A 16,746-nucleotide genomic window follows, 5' to 3' on the forward strand; every position below is an offset into this window, starting at 1 on the left:
CCAGTCAGCACTCCTGGCGAGCTCTCTCTTCCCTCAACCCTGCCATCCAAACAATTGAGTGATGCTGTCACAGCTAAAAACACCAGACAAACTGACAAACTGTAATCCAGCAATGAGAAATCTGCACAGATTTGGGCGATGTTTGCTTTTTACTCCGGATAGTCGTTAGGACCAATGCCTAAGCCAATGCCTCTCATTCCTGAAATTCAATAAAGTTGTGGCCTAATTCGCCCAATTAACCTTAAATTATGGTGTCTCGTGTCTTTATTTATCCTGGTGGGGGGCGGGAACTCGCCACGCAAGCTGTAATCCAGCAATGAGAAATCTGCACAGATTTGGGCGATGTTTGCTTTTTACTTTTTTTCTTTCTGTAAAGAACCCATTTCAATAAGTGCTTTCCATATTGCACATTATTCCTGGACTGGGATAAATACAGTGGTATCTCGGGTTAAGAACTTAATTCGTTCCGGAGGTCCATTCTTAACCTGAAACTGTTCTTAACCTGAGGTACCACTTTAGCTAATGGGGCCTCCTGCTGCCGCCATCGCGCAATTTCTGTTCTCATCCTGAAGCAAAGTTCTTAACCCGAGGTACTATTTCTGGGTTAGCAGAGTCTGTAACCTGAAGCGTCTGTAACCTGAAGCGTATGTAACCTGAAGTGTCTGTAACCCAAGATACCACTGTACACAGGATTTTTCTGTATCTAAACACACATCAGCCAGCATATTTTCTGAAAACAAATCATTTTCATGAAAGTGAAAAGCCTGTCTGACAGGGTAGAAAAAAAGGGAGGGGGGAGAAGCAACCTACTCTTTCATACCTGCAATAAACAAGGACTGATATTATATATATTTAATTTGAATTTGTTTTGCTAAATCATGGAAGAAGAACAAAAAGCCAAGGAAAAAGTAATTATGTATTAATACCTTTCTTTCGTCAGATAGGTTGTATTACAAAATTATAACGTGCATTCATTTGGCTAATGTGTATGGTCACAAGTAATACAAACATCTGACAGGTAAATTATCCATTTCCAACTATAAGCGTAATGTTATAAATGGTTTTGGAACTGACTTTCATTATTATTATTTTGTACTTGAGTTTAGTGGTACGTGAGCTGCGTTTGTGTAATAATATTTATAATGTGTGCTTTTTGGGTGGTGGTGGGGAAATCATTTGCAGGGAAGTTAAAAACCTGCCTGATGCTGAGAAAAAACAGTAGCCCAACAGTGCAACCCAATATATAACTTCTGAGTTCAGTGGGTGCCCCTTCCAGGTAACTAAGTAAAGGATTGCAACTTACATGTTTCATGGTATTGTCAAAACAAGGAAGAGTTATACACATGCATGTTAAATCAAAAAAAGGATAGGTAAGTAATAAAAAAAAAAGTTGTGTTATGTGAATATGTTTCCACACAAAAAATGTGCTTCCTACAGGATTAGATGAAATTAAAAACCAACAAAGTAGACTGGGAAACTATCATCAATAAGTGTCTCAACAAATACCCATTAATTACACATTTTGCTATTTGGGTTCCCACCCCCATCCTGAAGAATGGCTGTAGTGCATTTTCTTTTGTTTTCTTTCACTTGCAGAACACAGATAAAGAAAGGAATATTATTGTCCAACATGAAAGTGCATAGTGCAATCCTAATCATGTCTACTATATGGTAGGTTCATGTCCTATTGGATTCCATGGGCTTACTCCCAAGTAAGTGGAATTAGCACTTATGCACTTACTTGGAAGTAAGACACATTGCTTTCCTCAGGATAACTGTAACCAGTGTTTTTTTTTTTAATTAAAAAAAGTTTAGGGGTACTCTCATTTTGACTCAAGAAAATCACCATTTTATAGTTCAAATTGGGAAAAATAAATACAGTAAATGGACAAAAATATAAAGATTCACAATCTTCAGGGGTATGCGTACCCCCAGAAAAAAAGCACTGACTGTAACCCGACAAACTTCAAAATCAATCCCAGTCTCAGAAGCATCAAATTCAGTCGCTACTAAACAGCATTTGACACAGATCACTGAATAACCAAATTCAGCAATTAGCCAGCTTCCATTTAAATGCATTTGTTTTTTTGCTTTGAAATGTTCATGCAGGTCTTCCCCATTCTAAGTTGTTAATTCAAGTGCGATACACTTATGTCAGAGTAATCTCCTAAACTTTTAATCTGCTCGTTTAGAAGGCTAGCATTTAAAGGCTAGCATGCAAAAGACGTACCGAGTGAAATGCTTACTATGAGTGCAACTGAAATTTGATCAGAAATCCTCATTTCGCTACGTGCTGCGGGCCTGAGACAAAACTATAGATAGACGGGACTGTCAACAACATCAACCCACAGCAGGCAAGTTCAGATACCTGTATGACTTCAAGAAAAGAAACTACTTCTTGTTGTTCCTTGGAGGGGCAGCTATTCCCAGTGGTTCCCAGACAAAGGCCATTTACAGGCTGCAAACAATCCCCGGCTAATGTGCAGAGAGACCCGGCCACAGAGCTGGAGGTGCGTCACACTAATGAGAAAATTACTTGTAGCTCTCTGACGAAATGCCTTTCCTTGGGCTGTGCTTTCGGCCGTGCTGAGAGCATGCACAAGGTAGAAAGGATAACCAGGATTTCCTGCAGCGTGACACTTGCCCTGAGCAAGAACACTGGCTGCATTCAGGGACCTTATCTCATTACTGAAGGGAGAAACTCTCCTAGTAAAGCTGTTTATAAATATAGCACCGATTAGGAGAGAGCAAGTGGCGTGTTGCTGAGAAGTTACACAGAGCGCAGGAGCAAAGCACCGATGTAGCTAACAGTTCCTTTGTTCCTTACCATACACTTACACGGCCCCCATTTTCTTTCAATAACATATGAATGTGTTCAGGGTGAAATCAAGCAAAGGCGAAAAACATGCAGTGAGTATCCAGTTGGCATCTAGGCAAATATTGTTAGTATTTATTCATTACATTAAAAGAAAACCCCACACTTCCTCCAAGAAAGCAGAATGGTACGTATGGTCCCTCTCCCCATTTTATCTTTACAACAACCTTGTGAGGGAGGGGGGGTCAAACTTCGTGGCTGAATATGATATGAACCCCATTCTCCCAAGCCTAACACTCTAATTCAGGGTTTCCCAAACTTGGGTCGCTAGCTGTTTTTGGACTACAACTCCCATCATCCCTAGCTAGCAAGACAAGGGGTCAAGGATGATAGGAATTGTAGTCCAAAACAGCTGGAGACCCCAAGTCTGGGAAACAGTGCCGTCTAATTCAACCTCTCTCAACCTTGGGTCCTTAGATGTTGTTGTACTACAACTCCCATCATTCCTAACCAGCATGACCAGTGGTCAAGGATGATGGGAGCTGTAATTCAAGAACATCTGGGCACCCAAGGCCGAGAAAGTCGTCTCTAATGTCTACCCACAGTGGCTCTCATTCAATAAAATTAACTCAAGCTTGCTCACATGACAGTCATTCATTCCCAGAAACCCATTCCTTCCTTCCCTGCATGTGATGCAAGGTGCACAACTCTCCCATCTGCCTGCCTGATGCTTCTCTTTAAAAGATGCATGGAAGGACTGAGAACCAGCCACAGCTCAGTGGCAAAGTGCTCGCTTTGCACACAGAAGGTCCCAGGTTCAATACTCGGCCTCTCCAGGTAGGGTGGAGATTGTCCTGTCTGAAACCCTGGAGAGCTGCTGCCGGTCAGTGTCTTCTTCTTCGTCTTTGGCGATCACTTGGAGCCGAGTAAGATTGTCTTCCATAAACACGGTTTTAACAATGAGTCCATAAGTGACTGTGGAGGCCAATTCTGGACCCACACGTCCTTCCACAGTGGGGACATTGGTTTCCATTGTTGACCACCAGCAGTATGCTTTCCATTTTTAAGTTCGGAATAGAGTAGTTGATTTGGAAGACGATAATCAGGCATCCGCACAACATGACCAGTCCAACGAAGTTGCTGTTGAAGAATCATTGCTTCTTCCAGTGATCTGTGCTTCTTCCAGTACTATGCTAGACCAAGGATCTGACTCAGAATGGCAGCTTCCTGTGTGTGTGTGTGTGTGTGTGTGTGTGTGTGTGTGTGTGTGTACACCTCTCCTCAAAATATTATTTTGTATGGCCAACGGAGCTGCTTCACACCAGCAGCCCAATGGCCCCCACCACATGTAAATGATTTTTAGTTGGTAAATGTAGGAACCAACTGCTTCTCTCTCCACCTTAATTCTGGTTCCCCTCTCCATTTTCAAAGAGGCATTCGTTTTACGTAAGGAAGCAGCTCCTGTTCCAATGGGGCATAATGATTTGTGAGGCATCAGCCATTCCAGAGAGTGTCTCCGACATGTAGATTATTTTCAGCCCTTTTGGCAGCTTTTTCATCCAGAACCCTTTGTGCCTTTCTCTGATTACAGTGAATGACTTTGACAACTCCACTCAGCTTACTGCAAAGCTAGATACAAGAAACACTCTCCTTTTGCAAGTGATGGGGCTCTGGGATGCTTAAACCCAGTTCTTAAAGGCCCAGAGCGCATTTTTAGACACAAGTCATGGTGGGTTGGAATCAGACTGAAAGTAAGCGTGTGTGCCATGTATAAAACATCCTTCATTCAAATTGTAGCAAAACAGTGAATTAGAGGGAGCACTGTAGAGGCACAGAGCTAAATAAGGAACTGATGTTATAGTCATTTGCCTTTTATTTTATTTTTTTAAAAAAAGTGTTGCAGAGTAGGCCATTAAAAGTAATTGCACTTTGAGGATTAAAATTTAGAAGTCCAAAATTGGCAACCAATTTTGACAGGAGAAAGGCCATAGCTCAGCGGCAGAACACATGTTTGGCATGCAAAAGATTCCAAGTTTAATCCCTTGTTAAGTCGATACCTGTCATGTCTAGTTAAAAGAACCAGGCAGAAGGGGATGGGAAAGATCCCTGTCTGAGACCCTGAAAAGCCACTGACGCTGGGTGACAGCATCAAAGGGACTCAGCTGATCGGAACTGACATCGAGGCACCCTCAGTTGCGCTAGGGAGTTCCTAGGGGGGGGACGCCATGCAGCTGGTCTCTGTAGGAGTCACTGTCAGGAAGTCCTGCTTGCAAATGAAGAATTCACTGGGAGCTCAATTTACGCTCCTGATTGTTCCATGCCCTTACCTGCCCAACACCTGAGGTCACATGTGATGCCAGACATGGACCAGGGGGGCGTGGTTTGAGGAAAACAGCCTTGTGAGCCACTGAGGTTTTCACGTTTGAAGTTTTACTGTAGCTTTATAATTTGTTGGAAGTCGCCCAGAGTGGCTGGGGCAACCCAGTCAGATGGGCGGGGTATAAACAGTATTGTTATCATCATCATCATCATCATCATCATCATCATCATCATCATCAGTATACCTGAAGGAGCGTCTCCACCCCCATTCTTTAGCCCTGACACTGAGGTCCAGCTCCGAGGGCCTTCTGCTGGTTCCCTCACTGCGAGAAGCCAAGTTACAGGGAACCAGGCAGAGGGCCTTCTCAGTAATAGCACCCACCCTGTGGAACACCCTCCCTTCAGATGTCAAGGAAATAAACAACTATCTGACTTTAAGAAGACATCTGAAGGCAACCCTGTTTAGGAAAGTTTTTAATGCTTGATGTTTTATTGTGTTTTTAATATTCTGTTGGGAAACCCAGCCAGATGGGTGGGGTATGTATGTATGTACAGTGGAACCTCGGGTTAAGAACTTAATTCATTCCGGAGGTCCGTTCTTAACCTGAAACTGTTCTTAACCTGAAGCACCACTTTAGCTAATGGGGCCTCCTGCTGCCGCCACGCCACCAGAGCACGATTTCTGTTCTCATCCTGAAGCAAAGTTTTTAACCTGAGGTACTATTTTTGGGTTAGCGGAGTCTGTAACCTGAAGCATATGTAACCCGAGGTACCACTGTATGTATGTACGTACGTACGTACGTACGTACGTACGTATAAATAAATAAATAAATAAATAAATAAATAAATAAATAAATTACTACTACTACTACTACCACCATCATCCCTATTTTCATTGGAGAAATGTTGGAGGGTATGGGCCTGGAGATTGGAGGTTTCACCACCCCTGATCTAGAGGGAAGCAAACTCCACACGTTTCCATATTTGAATGCAGCCACAATTACCACTTGAAATATTCAATGACACACAACAAACAGGCCAGTTTAGATGGGCCACAGCCCTAGTCATGGAACTGAGTCTCCTGAACTCTGAGTCTCCTGAAGTCTGACCAGACCACACCTTCAAGCACCAAGATGGAGAAACTGCTGGAGGAATACGCTTCCTCTTAAAACAGGACTTAAACCCTTGTTCTCCTCAGCATACCTGCCTTTTGTTCTGTGGTAAATCATGCACTGCCAATAATGAGCTTCTCCTTGAGTAACGCATCTCCACACACCAGAGCTAGGCACCTGGAATTTGCAGGTGGAGCAAGGTGATTGCTTTTCTTCTTTTGAATAAAACTCAATTGTACTTTAAGTTGTTATATAACATTTCGCTGCTGCACAGGTGCTAAACAATGGTGCTTCTAATTTCAGAGAAATCTTTTTGTTTTCTAGAGACACTATTTACCTCCCAAGTCTCACAATATTAATTTCACTAATTTACATATTATCATAAAACTAAACAGAATGAATACCAAACCAATATGAACAAAAGATTTTGCATTCAAGCCACAGTGGCTATATAATTACTATGTCAGCTATCACAACACCAATTTGCAATATATATTTGTTTTCAAAATTAATTTAGCAAGCCTCGCTAAACAATGCAAACCTTGAAAGCATCAAACAAAGTTAATTTCAATTTTTTATACCATGGCAACTGTTTCCCTTCCTGTTCCAACGTGTGCTTAAATCAATTAGCACAACAAATCTCAATGTGGTGGAAGGAAAATAAAAACCTTTTACCATTAAGATTATGGCCAAATAAATGTAAACCCTTTGTCTGGAATTATTTTATTTATTTATTTAAGAGTATTTATCAATTGGTTAATATTTTGGAAATGGTGCACATTTTTTTAAAATATATCATTAAAATGCAGTCTAAAAACATTAAAACAGGCATATAAAGGATACCAAAGAGTTAAAACACAAAGTAAGGGATTCACACACATAAAATAGTCCATTCTTTTGGATGAAAGAAAGCCTGGGCTAGCAATCAAAGACAGTATGCAAAAAAAGATGCACCAAATGAACTGCTTTGGAGTGCAACTGAAATTTGATATGAAATCCCCCATTTCACTACGTGCTACAGGCCTGAGATGTAACTTTGCAAGATGTCTGAAGCCTAGGTTCAAACAACATGCTAAGACAAATCATGGCTTAGCTCAGTGCAGTACAGTAGCAAAATGAGTCTACAAGTTCACATGAGGCCATGACGGTCTTGCTTTGCATGATATGCATACCAGGCCAGCAAGTGGTGCAAAGTCACCTGGTGAGCTTCTTGGTTGAGTGGAAATTTAAACCTGAGTCTCCCAATTCCTACTCTAACCACTACAAAACACTGGCCTTCGCGTATACCCAAGACATACACATCTCCCCGCAAACCCATGAAGACATGCAGCTGGAATGGCCGATCTACACACAGAGTCTCACAACAACTTCATAAACGAGCTTTATCGCTGTTGCTCACTCCTGATGGTTGACAATGTTTGCTTCACGTGACATTAGCAGGCAAGCAGCATCTTTTGGCAAATGTGAGAAAGAGGGCACAACTGCTGCTCTGCATCCTATTAATGGATCCTCAAGACAAAGCTGTTTTTTCCTCTCTGTTTTTAGCTGATAGTGATCATCCAAGGACAATCCGCATCTCAAAAAACACAGAGGAAGCCTAATTTTAGTTCAGATGGAATAGAAGAGCCTTAGCAAATGATGAGCAGGCACCTTGACGTGTTTCAGGATAAAACTTTCAAAGTGGTCTTGGTCCAAGAGGGTAAGCTACAGGACAGCAAATATTTCCTGTAACACTTTCTCTGTTGTTTTCCAGGAGGCTTCAAATATATAAGCAGAATCGCTCTGCAACAGATTTCCTCCAATGTGCCCTTCTAAGATGGTTTGGAGTACAACACCGATCAGTCTCAAGCAGCATGACCACTGCAGTCCAAAAGATTGTGAGGGCACTAGGCTGGAGAAGGCTGTTCTGAACTCATAAAAGCTACATCCATAAAATTGTTCCAAGGATTATTACAGGTTGCACACAGCTGGCCTCAGCTTGGCTCATGGGACTGATTCTGTGATGTGTAACATGCAGAGAAATTGAAAGAAACTTAAATTGACAGATTTGTCCATCCCTTCGCCAGGCAATTAAGGGAGTTCCTGTCTGATAATTGAGGTAGGAGATAGACTGAAATGTTATTTACTGAAGTTCTCGCCCTGGGCCAGCAGGGGGATACTGTAGATAGTTCAGGTCCACATATGCAAAGAAGGGATCGAAAGTGACGTTCAGTGATTGGATAGTTACAGAAAATGGTTACTGTTGCATTCTAGTGGAGCTCTATATAACCAGGCTGGCTGAACCCTTCATTTCAGTTCTGTTCTGGCCTGTGAATAAACAAGAACTGTTTAAAGAATCGCTGTGTCATCTGATATGTTCACCCACAACTTAACATGAAATAGATGTGAGCTATCCATTTCAGCCAAGAAAAACTGGAGCTGCTTTGCCATCAAATGCTGAAGTATCGTGATCAAAAAATGTAAAACAGGGTGAAAGTTGTTAAGATCTAAAAGGAGGGATTTCAAAGCAGTCTCTTTAAGAACCAGCAGAACTCAGCTTCTTCCACCTTCTGAGATCCAGTTTACTAATTCTGATTGAACAAACCAGAATGGGCCAAGATCAGTAAGTACAAATGGTGGATCTCACAAATCCAAGAATCTAGCCCACCTTCCATCAAGGACTGAGTAGAGGAAGCCCCAGTAACCACAAGGACCAATTATAACACACACACACACACACACACACACACACACACACACACACACACACAATCTGAGAGATTTTTATCCAAATAGTTCATTACTTTGCATACATCCCAATGCCTAGTATGACCCTCTAAGCATTCAAGATATGTAGACTTAGTCACATAGAAAAGGGAGCAGAATATACTGTCCTACCTGTTTGTTGCAACCAATGAAATAAATGTTTTTGAACTTACCTGAAAAGAAAAAGAAGTTTGTTATTGTTTTAGAACCAAAAACAGTTGTTCTACAGCGCATAACAGAGCAGACTTTGCTGATGCAGTTTAGTCAGCAGATTATAAACGAGATCTCTTCAGACAGCAGGGCCACTTAATCACTGTGTACATCAAAACAATTTCCCCCCAAATCAACCAATCAGCTACAGCTAAAAATATAGAGAATTCCATTTGTATGGTTTACTCATTAGCTGGGACTGATGCAAGCTAACTTGATGAAATCAGTAAGTATCTCACACAGACCAAATGCATAAAGTATAAATGAATATTAACAAGTCCACTTTGTAATATAAATATCTATCTAAATTAACTTATTTTTATCACATTTGCTGATGCCACAAATCTCAAGAAAGGCAACCATATTTAATTATTCAGATATCAGAAACCCTCTTGTTACTGTGAAATGGCGTAAAACAAAATTCAATACATTAAAACTCTGTCCAGACCCCATAACCAAATGAACACCAGTGAAGGCCAAAAACTAATCAAACCAGAATATAGCACTTTTGAAATAAACTTTAGCCCACCCTTTGCCCAGCCTCCCTGGGGAGGGAATAATCTAACCAGAGTAGAGCCACTGAGAACGACCCCCCTGCATCCCTTTTTTGTCTGAACGCAGGACAGGTTTCAACCTGCTGCCTGGAAGGCAAGTTGACAATCTCTAACCTTTTAAATGTTTTACTTGTTTTCATGTATTATTTACCACTTTCAAAGCAGAAAAACAATTTATGTATATTACAAACATCCATCTAGGTTTTTTAGGATCAAAACGGGCACCATGAATGGTGTTTAGAAGACATCAGGGCTACGATTAGAAAATGAAAAATAAAACATCAAGATATTCTGCCCGGACACTGAGGTCCAGCGCCGAGGGCCTTCTGGCAGTTCCCTCACTGTGAGAAGCGAAGTTACAGGGAACCAGGCAGAGGGCCTTCTCAGTAGTGGCACCGACCCTGTGGAACGCCCTCCCATCAGATGTCAAAGAAATAAACAACTATATGACATTTAGAAAACCTCTGAAGGCAGCCCTGTTTAGGGGAGCTTTTAATGTCTGATGTTTTACTGTATTTTTAATCTTTTGTTGGAAGCCACCCAGAGTGGCTGGGGAAAACCAGCCAGATGGGCAGGATATAAATAATAAATTATGAGGATGACGGTGAGGATGATGCAAAATCAGATCACTGATCCACCCAATCCAGCAACACCTATACAGCTTTCCAGGGTTTTCCATTCACAGCCCTACCTGAAAATGCCAGGGATTGAACATGAGACCTTTTGAAGGTGCCCTTCCCCTGTACATGAGTTTGAAGAAGATACAAAAGGGAATATTAGCCTGGAGAACAGATGAGTGTAACAAAGGGATACTTTTTGGTAATGGACTATGACAGGGATAGCCAACAAGGTTCTCTCCATACCTCGTTGGACCCCATTTCCCACCATTCCTGTGCACTGGTAATGCTGGCTGAGGCCGAGGGTAGCTGGGGGTTCAACAACATCTGCTGAGCACCACATTGGCTACCCTGTACTGGTATTAGGGAGATCTGGGTTGAAACCGCCACTAAGCCATGGAGAGTGTTGGGTGGCCTTGAGCCAGTCACTCTCACCCAGCCTAATGCATCTCGCATGGTTGTTGTGAAGGGTAAAAGGGTGGGGTGGAGAAGCCCATATGCTGGTTCCATTCAAGGAAAGGTAAAGAAATAAACAAATGGCACAGGAGTACCTCAAATTATGTGTACAGTATTCAAAATCTCATTGCGAGAAACAACCAATCTGAAATTCAAATACTACAGTACTTGTATCTTTCATTATGCAGCAGATCCATCTACAGTGGTACCTCAGGTTAAGTACTTAATTCGTTCCAGAGGTCTGTTCTTAACCTGAAACTGTTCTTAACCTGAAGCACCACTTTAGCTAATGGGGCCTCCCACTGCTGCTGCACCGCAGGAGCACAATTTCTGTTCTCATCCTGAAGCAAAGTTCTTAACCCAAGATACTATTTCTGGGTTAGCAGAGTCTGTAACCTGAAGCAAATGTAACCTGAAGCGTCTGTAACCCAAGGTACCACTGTATACCTTTCTACATGTTACACCTAAATTGAGCCTCTGCAATTTTGAAGGGAATTCCACTGGGTTCAGGTAGAGGCTGTAGATGAATTCCATTATCCAGGTGGAAAAACTGGAACTGAATGTGTGCTGTACATTTTTCTACAACACATCCGGGGTTAGGTTTGCTGTGCAGCAGACCGCAGTCTTAACCACTAGATGTCTCTCTCTCTCTTGTGCAATGTGTTTCGTCTCGGGCATAGAAATGAATGGAGATTCACTAGCTAAGCAAATTCCACGTAACCTGTAACAATCTGCACGACCCAGCAAGAAAGTGCTGTAATGGGTGAGCCTTGTGCCACATTCTGATAATCTCCCATCTATTTTTTCTTCCTTTTTTGGTATTTTTATTTAGATTTTCCATCATACAATTTAATAAAAAAAGAAAAATAATACATAACAGAAAAGAAACATTAAAGGATTATACATTAAATCATTATACAATATCCAAAAAAGCAAAAGAAAAACATAAACAAAATAAAATAAACCCACCACCCTGTTTAATTTCCCTCCACCACTACTCATCTTCTCTAGAAGAAATTTTACCCTTATCATTGCATTCTGATTGTTTTTATTTTCTCTATATACATACATATGCCACTGATAATTTCTTGTTTTGATGCATTTACATTCTTAATCTAAGCACATTAGCATGTCTTTTTTAGAGCAATATTTTGACATATAATCATCAAAGCATTGACATTCATTTTTTAGTTTTTGATTTGTCTACTGTCGTATGGATGCTGTTAATTTAGCCAATTTTAAATATTCCTTTAATTTGAGAATCCATTCCTCCTTGGTAGGTAGTTCTTTAGCTTCCCATTTAGATGCTATTGCTATCCTAGCCACGGTGGTCGCATATAAGAAAATTCTTTTTTTCGATTTCAGTATTTCTTTTCCTAAAAAGCCCAGTAGGTAAGCCTCTGTTTTTTTCGCTAATGGGATTTTAAGCATTTTTTTCCAACTCATGTATTTCTCCCCAGAAGTACTTAATTGGGGTGCAACTCCACCAAATATGCATTATTGTACCAGCTTCCTTGTTGCATTTCCAACAGAGGTTGGATTTCAGCTTATAGATTTTTACTAATTTGACTGGTGTTAAATACCACCTGTAGAACATTTTGATGAAATTTTCTTTTATTGTACTACAGGCAGTAAATCTTATATCTTCCTGCCAAAGTTTCTCTCATTGCTCTAAATATATTGTGTGGCTGAAGTCTCACGCCCATTTAATCATTGTCTCTTTCACTTCCTTGTCAATCATATCCAAATCTAGCAAAAGGTTATACATTTTAGATAGTAAATGTGAGAAAATGCATTCAAAACTATGTACTTAAATATTAACTTAAATATTAACTTAAATATTAACTTAAATATTAACCGTTTTCAAAAAATAAAATGTGCAGATTAAGGCAGAACAGCCGTGTGGATGTATGCATGCAAAACTGATGTGAAATGGAGCAGCTTGAACATTCGCTAAGGATATAGAGGAAGAGGTGGTCCATCACATACTTTCGACCCAGAGCACTTAGCAAGATCAGCAACTTAACTTGAGCCTAGAAACCAAGCAGTCACCAGTGCAGCTTTCAAGCATTTGTGGTCTATGATCCCCAGAATGAACTCCAGTTAGAATCCTAACTACCGTATTCTGGACCAGCTGCAGTTCTCAAATGCTTCTCAAAAACAGACCTACACAGAGCATGTCACAGCAATCTAACCTCAAGTATGACACTACTCAATACTACATGGTCTTGCAACAAAAATACTGAACCCAGCAGCAGGGGAGATTTTGTGGATTTGGGTACTAGCAAAGCATAAGATCAGGCTGAACACATGCTAGTTCCTTAAAAGAGATTCTTTTCAGTTGGGATTCATTCTTTCTTTTTCTTTCCTTCTTGATACGTGTAAAAACACATTTGTTTGTAAAATCAGAAATAGTAATTTTTTTAAAAATGAAACAAGAGTTTTTCTTGAGTTTGCCCATATCTGCAATTGATACATCATGCCCAACAGGTAACAACCATTTGCACACTTTTATATAACTGTTGCATAGCTTGCATTACTATGTTCCCAGCCCACAGAAATATTAATGATTAACTCTTGTGAAAGCAACCTGATAGAAAGGCATTGACTGATATGATATACCAGGCAACTTTTACCTAAGGAAGAGTTCAGCCGTCAACTCTCGTTCAGTGATGGGCATTTGTTATTTAGAGAAAAGGGGCTGGAAATAGGAATAGATAGATTCTCGCAGCACTGGCTTCTCAAATGACTTTTAAAACCTGTCCATTGCATCACTGGTCCATATGATATGCTCTAAGAAGAGCTCAGCTGGACCAGACCAAAGGTCCTTCCAATTCAGCATCCCTATTCCCCCAATGGTGAATCAGATGTCTGTGGGAAATCCACAGAAAGGACTTATTCTGACTGGCAATGACTCTTCAAGGTCCCAAACCAAAGGTCTTCCTATTGAGATGTCAGGGATTGAATGTAGGACTTTTAACATGAAAAATATACACTTTGCCATTGAGATGCAGCTATTCCCAGCAGTGCATAGTCTTCCATGCCCTTTCCTCAAGCAGACACCCCTGGCCTTTGAACCAGTGGCCACAGCAGGAAGTAACAGCAAGGCAGGTACTGTGTAGGCTAGGACTGGGGGACCTTGAGCCCTCCAGAGGTTGTGGGACAGCCATCCAAATAATGTGCTGTACCACTGAGCCATGGACCGTCCCTGGACAGTAAGAGCTGTACTAGTCTCATTCCTGTTTGCAAGATCTGTGCTGCAATTGAGCTAAAACAGGGCCCCTGCTCATACAGACAGTTGAGCAGTGATGCAAGCTTGCAGGCCTGGTGGCTCCCCAGCCCATGTCAGGCCCCTGGTACACGCCAGCTGCCACATGCAGGATTTAGACAGAAAGAATAATCAGGCATAATGCACCACAGCCAGAAACCAAAAGCCATGGTCTTGGTTGCAATGCAGTTCATTTAAACAAAAGGGAATACTGTGCACAAGAAGCTAATTTCTAGTTGTAAGTCAGGGGTAGCCAACATCTGCCTTCCATATGTTGCTGGATTACAACATCCATAATCCTTGGCCATGGGCCATGCTGGTTGGTGCTGATGGGAGTTTGAGTCTAGTAACATCTGGAGGGCATCCTATTGGCTACCCCTGACTTAAAGGCTCCAAGTGATTGATTTGAGAGCCATTGCTACCCATTACATACTGCATGTTCTTGCTAGATAAACAAATCTGTAACCCCTTGGGTGGGAATTCAGGAGGGTGATGTAGCTGCTTCTTTTGTTATTGCCTCCACAAAAATAAGACATGGCCCTTGGTTTTCTCCTATGATTATTCAGTGGAATCTATTATGTTTCTGAATCTGTAATATCCTGATTAGTTACATGTTACCTGGAACATCTCCTGTCAACTGAGCCATTTTCATGCAGTCTGTCTGAGCCAAACTACACATAGTATGATCCTTTTACATGATAGCAGGGCTTTTTAAGGGGGAACTCACAGGAACTCAGTTCTGGCACCTCTCAAGTGGGTGCCATTGCCGTTCTAAGAGAATAAGGGAGGTGTTCATGGTGAGTTCTGGAACCTTTTTCTAGAAAAATAGCTCTGCATGATAGGTTCCCCACCCACCCACAGAGAAGCTGAATGCATTAACAAATTACCAATGGTAGGTGAGGAGCTGCGTAATTCTCGCCCTGCCAGACATCTGTCTGCTGTTGTGTCATACCACCCACGGGGGGGGGGGGAATATGGGTTCCAGCATGTTTTCCAACAGGGAAAATCATGTGGGGTGGTAGCTTACAAGCAAGTAAATGGATGTAAGGATGTCCGTCCTTCACTCAGTAGTCTAGCTTCCTGTGAGTGATATTCCTTTTAAAAAAAAATGTATGAAAGAATCGCACAACTCTGTGTAACATGCAGGGGGCCCAAAGTCTCATAACCACAGCTGGGAATTTTTAGGTGACAGTAAGTCATTTTAAACTCATACGACACTGTTCAGTTCCTCAGACAGTTGCCTTATTTGATCTTGTAAATTAGAGAAGATTAATGTAAATTAAGTAGTGTTTTAATTAGTTATTAAATGCTTCTGAGAGGTGTTTAAGAAGGCTGTTTGCTTTTAATAAAGAATGACTGCAAAGTAATGCGTTACCAAGGGCTGTAAAAACTGAAATCATGGGCTTGCACAAAGTTGCACAGGTTTGCTGTGGGACGCGGGTGGCGCTGTGGGTAAAACCTCAGCTCCTAGGACTTGCCGATCGTCAGGTCGGCGGTTCGAATCCCCGCGGCGGGGTGCGCTCCCGTTGCTCAGTCCCAGCGCCTGCCAACCTAGCAGTTCGAAAGCACCTTTGGGTGCAAGTAGATAAATAGGGACCGCTTACTAGCGGGAAGGTAAACGGCGTTTCCGTGTGCTGCGCTGGCTCGCCAGATGCAGCTTGTCACGCTGGCCACGTGACCCGGAAGTGTCCCCGGACAGCGCTGGCCCCCAGCCTCTTAAGCGAGATGGGCGCGCAACCCCAGAGTCGGACACGACTGGCCCGTACGGGCAGGGGTACCTTTACCTTTACCTTTTAACGAACAGAGGAAGCCGTCTTATGGTGAGGCTTATTACTTTTGTCCGGTTAGCCCTACCTTGACTGACATTTATTCTTCAAGCAGATAAATATTTCACATCTCTGGTACCCAATGTTTTCAAACATAAGATACCAGGGATTCAACCGGGGACCTTCTACATGAAAAGCATGTGCTCTGCCATAGCATTATGGTCCATCCACCAAGACCTGGCTTAAGGGGCGGTGCCTAGTAGCTTAAATGTGGATACTTTTTAAGAAGCCTGGATATACTTGATGAGTCCTTTCAAGACTGTCCTTTGAGCTGATCTCCAGTGCAACATCATTGAACACTTTCCCATGTATTTTCAAAATTGTTAATTAGGCCCAGTCACTTTCTCCCACAGAATAAAAGGGCTGGAAGAACAGTCTGGGAATGGAAGAACATTGTGCTTGGATGGACCCCAAAAGCAACAGACAGGCCACTGTGAGAAATAGGACATTTAATTTAAGTGCTTGTCTTATGTTCTTATGAAAAAGAAGAAGAAGAAAGAAATAGAAAAGGTAAAGGACCCCTGGGTGGTTAAGTCCAGTCAGAGGCAACTATGGGGTGCAGCGCTCATCTCACTTTCAGGCTGAGGGAACCAGCGTTTGTCCACAGATAGCTTTCCAGGTCATGTGGCCAGCATGATTAAACCGCTTCTGGCGCAACAGAACACAATGACAGAAGCCAGAGCACACAGAAATGCCATTTACCTTCCCATCACAGCAGTACCTATTTATCTACTTGCCCTGGTATGATTTCAAACTGCTAGGTTTGGCAGAAGCTGGGACAGAGCAACGGGAGCTCACCCCATCACACGGATTCGAACTGCCGA

General features: G+C 41.9%; 1 protein-coding gene across 9 annotated transcripts in view; it reads right to left on the reverse strand.

Annotated features, from left to right (window-relative positions):
- Positions 1-16,746, reverse strand: part of PDE4D (phosphodiesterase 4D) — a 634,082-nt gene that overhangs the window by 183,164 nt on the left and 434,172 nt on the right. Inside the window, exon 1 of one of the 9 annotated variants that reach the window (XM_053408762.1) lies at positions 2,369-2,486. The exons of the other annotated variants lie outside the window; for them this stretch is intronic. The gene's annotated coding sequence lies outside the window, so the exon portion shown is untranslated. Of the gene's footprint in view, positions 1-2,368; positions 2,487-16,746 lie in introns of those variants that run through there. 9 annotated transcript variants of the gene reach the window in all.

Source organism: Podarcis raffonei, chromosome 11 (assembly GCF_027172205.1).
Source record: "Podarcis raffonei isolate rPodRaf1 chromosome 11, rPodRaf1.pri, whole genome shotgun sequence".
Lineage (NCBI taxonomy): Eukaryota > Metazoa > Chordata > Lepidosauria > Squamata > Lacertidae > Podarcis > Podarcis raffonei.